The sequence below is a fragment of the Aotus nancymaae genome, unplaced genomic scaffold (assembly GCF_030222135.1).
Source record: "Aotus nancymaae isolate 86718 unplaced genomic scaffold, 86718_ANA_hifiasm-v0.15.2.pri h1tg000014l, whole genome shotgun sequence".
In the NCBI taxonomy this organism is placed as follows: domain Eukaryota; kingdom Metazoa; phylum Chordata; class Mammalia; order Primates; family Aotidae; genus Aotus; species Aotus nancymaae.
The window spans coordinates 31994474-31999542 of record NW_026988425.1 but is presented as its reverse complement, the minus strand read 5'-3'; positions in this window follow the sequence as shown (position 1 = coordinate 31999542).

Sequence of the window (5069 nt, the reverse complement as noted above, 5' to 3'; positions counted from 1 at the left end):
CACTTGAGGTCAGGAGTTTGAGACCAGCCTGGGCAATATGATAAAACCCTGTCTCTACAAAAAAAAATATTAAAAACAAAAATAAAGAAATGAAAGAGAGAAAGAGAGAGGGGGAAGACAAGAAGAAAAAGGAAGGAAGGAAAGAAGAAGGGAAGGGAAGGGGGAAGGGAAGAGGGAAAGGAAGGGGGAAGGGAAGAAGGGAAGGGAAGGGAAAGGGGAAGAGGAGAGAGGAAGGGAGAGGAGGGGAAGGGGAAGAGAGGGGAGGGAAGGGAAAGGGGAAGAAGAGAGAGGAAGGGAGAGGAGGGGAAGGGGAAGGGAGGGGAGGGAAGGGAAAGGGGAAGAGGAGGAGGAGGGGAGGGGAGGGGAGAGGAGGGGGAGGGGAAGGGAGGGGAGGGAAGGGAAAGGGGAAGAGGAGGAGGAGGGGAGGGGAGAGGAGGGGAAGGGGGAAGGGAGGGGAGGGAAGGGAAAGGAAGGGAAGGGAGAAAAAGGGAAAGGAAGGGAAGGGAGAAAAAGAGAAAGAAAGTCAGGAGAGCTAGAGGTGGGGGGAGCCGTTAGGTGAGAGGAATTCTAACATGTTTCCATTGTTTCTGCATTTCTAGCCACTCGCAACTATCTCAGATACAACTGGATCTCCCTAGTTAAGTCTTATAACACTGTGTCTCTCTGGGCCTTGCCCTATCCCTGCGGCTGTATCTGGGAAGAAAGGTGGGGTTCCCTCTGCTCCCAAGGTTTTAGTCTCCCCCCACCCCACCCCCATTCTGGCTTGCAGATCCCGGAGTTCTCTTGCTTGAAAATTCATCAACTTCATGCGTCCAGGGCATCTACTGCACTTACCCAGAGGAATCCTTATAAAGTCCAGGGCGCTGGAGCATTGTTTTACATCAGATTTTTTTTTTTTGCGATAGGATCTCATCTGTCTCCCAGGCTAGAGTGCATTGGCACAATCAGGGCTTACCACAGCCTCAACCTCCTGGACTCAAGCGATCCTCCCACCTCAGCCTCTCATTCAGTCTAAGTAACCTAGTCCCTCCTCCCCTACCATGTTAGGCCAAAGAAATGAAGGAGCTCAGACTAAAAATAGTGGTTGTCAAAATGTCCCCTTGGTGGCATCCCACCCCTCCTAATGTCACTCCCTCTGTCCCTTCTGGATCCCCACTTCTACCCCAGGTGCCTGATGCCCCATTAGTTCCTGATACCCCATTCGTTTCTGATAGCTTTTTTTTTTTTTTTTTTTTTTTTTGGCAGGGTCTCACTCTGTCTCCCAGGCTGGAGTGCAGTGGTGAGATCTCAGCTCGCTGCAACCTCTGCCTCCTGGGTTCAAGCAATTCTCTGCCTCAGCCTCCCAAATAGCTAGGATTACAGGTACCCACTACCACACCTGGCTAATTTTTGTCTTTTTAGTAGAGACAGGGTTTCACCACCTTTGCCAGGCTGGTCTTGAACACCTTACCTCGTGATCCACCTGCCTCAGCCTCCCAAAGTGCTGGGGATTACAGGCATGAGCCACTGCGCCCCACCCCTGATAGCTTTTTTTTTTTTTTAATTTTAAGCAATTTGTCTAGAGTAGCAAAAAACATATAATTGGATGTACATTATAGGATTTCATAACATTTGAACAATATTAAGATAGCATATTTTCTTTTCTTTCTTTTTTTTTTTGAGACAGGGTCTTTGTTGCTCAAGCTGTAGTACAGTGGTGTGATCACAGCTCACTGCAGCCTTGACCTCCTGGGGTCAAGTGATCCTTCCGCCTCAGCCCACCCTCGCTCCCCAGTAGCTGGAACTACAGGTGAATGCCACCATGCCTGGCTAAGTTTTAAATTTTTTTGTACACACAGGGTTTCACTATGCTGTCCAGGCTGCTCTCAAACTCCTGGCCTGAAGCAATCCTACTGCCTTGACCTCCTAAAGTGCTAGGGTTACAGGCATGAGCCACTCCACCAGCCAGCATATTTTCTTGACATGTAGATTTATAAAAATACCAAGGAGTCAACACAGCAATTCAGTACTCCTCTAAAGTAGTGGTTCCAAACCAGAGGGTTTCCCCCGACTGCCCTGCCACCACCACCAGGAAGCATTTGTGATGTCAGAAGACATTTCTGAGGGCCACATTTTGGTTGGGACTACTGGTATGTACTGGGTAGAAGGCAGCAATGCTGCTAAGCATTCTACAATGTACAGGACAGCTCCACAGCAAGCGGTCATCAGGCCCAAAGTATCAGAAGCTCTGAGATTGAGAGACCTTGCTTTAGAGTTCTTAAAGATTGTTATTAAAGAATAATTTATGTACATTAAAATTTATCCTTTTAATGCACTGCTCCATGAGTTTTTTCACACAAATTTGTGTGTTTATATCCAGTATGTTTAGTAGATAAGGAATGTTGCCATTTTTGAGTCTCTGTTTTTCACATTTGGTTTTGTTTGGATGTTGTCCCTTGAAGTCAGGGAGGGCCCTCCTTCATGAGGGGAAGGAATAACTTAATGTGAATTTTGCCAAAAAAATAGGCCGAGCACAATGGCTCATGCCTGTAATCCCAGCACTTTGGGAGGTCGAGGTGGGCTGATCACGAGGTCAGGAGTTCAAGACCATCCTGGCCAACATGGTGAAACCCCATCTCTACTAAAAATACAAAAATTAGCCAGCCATGGTGGCAAGCGCCTGTAGTAGCAGCTACTCGGGAGACTGAGGCAGGAGAGTCTCTTGAACACGGGAAGGGGAGGCTGCAGTGAGCCAAGATTGCGCCGTTGCACTCCAGCCTGGTGACAAAGTGCTCCATCTCAAAAAAATAAAAAAACAAAAAATAATGGTTGGGCAGGTGTGGCATGGTGGCTCACACCTGTAATCCCAGCATTTTGGGAGGCTAAGGTGGGTAGATCACTTGAAGCCAGGAGTTTGAGACCAGCCTGGCCAACTTGGAGAAACCCCGTGTCTACTAAAAATATAAAAATTAGTTGGGTATGGTGACACAAGCCTATAACCCCAGCTACTTGGGAGGCTGAGGCAGGAGAATCTCTTGAACCCAGGAAGCAGAGGTTGTAGTGAGCTGAGATTGTGCCACTGCACTCCAGAATGGGTGACAGAGTGAGACCTTGTCTCAAAAATAATGACAATAATAATGGGCAGGAGGGGTTAAATATCTGAAAGAGTCTAACAGTGCCTGATACATGGGGAAATTCCTTAAATATTGATCCAGCACATGAACAAGAGGAACAATGTTCTATCCAAGCTGGAAATCCTTGATACCCTTGTTTCTCTTACTCAGTTCACCACTTACTCCTATTGATTGTACATTTTCCCTCTCTCTTGAATCAGCCCTTTTCTGTCTCCAAGGCTTCCTCCCAGTCCCAGTTGCCTTTACTTCTCACTTGAAGCATGCAGTAGACCATGGCCAGAAGTTCTGTGGGCCTGACCTAAACAGCTTCCTCAACCCCTAGACTAAGGGGAGACAAAACTCAGGAGACAAGGAAAGGAGAGTCAGGGACTACGGAGCAGCCTATGAGTTCATCACAGCTAAGAAATTTTTTTAAACACACAAAAAAACCTGTCTCCCATGCTAACCATATTGCATTACTTCATCTAGCATAAAGTTAATCCAGGAAATAGCCTGTTTCATGTCAAAAACAGGAAGACAGGCTTTGAGGCATTTTTGAGAGGGCTCTAATCTTGGATTTTCAGTGTCAGGAATCAGAGGGAGGATGAAATCTATGAAAGAAAGCCAACGGGAGAAACATAAGATCCAAGAGGGAAACTTTGAGCTCAGACCAACAGATCTTCCAAAGAACCCTGCAATTTACAAGGTATTATCAGTTCTCTAGAGCAGGAGCCCAGTAGGTTTCATGGGTGTGTGACCTGCACAGCTGCACAGTCCTGTGCAGAGAAGGGCCCTGCACTTAGTTAACACTTACAGTCAATATCTTGAAATTCTAAATAATTTTTGAATAAAGGCCCAAATCTTTTTATTTTGCACTGAGCCCCGAAAATTATGTAGCTAGTCCCAGTGAAGAACCTACTGTATGGAATCTGAAAAACAGAAGTTCTAGGCAGTTATTTCATGTTTTCAGTTTATGTAAAGTGAATTTCTTTGTTTTGTTTTGTTTTTTTGAGACGGAGTCTAGCTCTGTCACCCAGGCTGGAATGCAGTGGTGCGATCTCGGCTCACTGCAACAACCACCTTCCAGGTTCAAGCTATTCTCCTGCCTCAGCCTACTGAGTAACTGGGATTACAGGCACCCACCACCACACCTGGCTAATTGCCTGAACTCTTTAAAAGCCTCATTATCCACCCGCCTCAAATCACATTGATTTCACACTGGAGAATAAACTAGAGGAGAGCCAGTATGGATGAATGCCCCACCCAGATCCCCCTGACCTTTGTGGCTACACTCAGAAGCGTGCTCACCTCCAGCACCCACAAATCCTCTCAAAGACTATTTTCTGACCACAGGAAGCTGCTTGGCCTGCAGCTGGGGCCATCCTGAAGTGCTGGAGAGTGAATGCCTGCAGAAGCCACCTTTGGCCAACAGAGAGCTGATGGATATGGATCTCAACGCCCTCGACCCTCAGGGTGGATGATGTTCCAGACCATTCTGAGGCATGCCCGGCCCAATTCCCAGTGCTCTCCCCAGGAGTGAGCTCTCGGTGCCCACAGGAGAAATGTGGTTGCTCACTCACCTGCACACTTTCCTGGCTTCCCTTGCCTCCCCATCTTATTCTCCATTCCCTATTGGAGTTTCCTGCAATTATCTCCTGAATCAGTGATTCATACTTGCACTCAAAGCCTCATTTCAGGATACTCTGGTGGGAACCTAAACAAAGACAAGTCATTTCATCAACGTCCAGGGCAGGGTCAAAGAGTGACATGAATGACAAGCTGTATACAGCTCAGGGCTACTTTCTCTTCAGTTGGCCTCTGAGCTGGCAAACAGAATGCCAACAATATACACGAGATAAGGATTCAAGTAGATGAGGGGATGCATCCTTAGCTCCTCTCTGATGAGTACCCATAGAGGTGGGAACACGTAGGGTGGTCAGGAGCTACAGATTCACTGCCTTTTATATCACTCAGTGA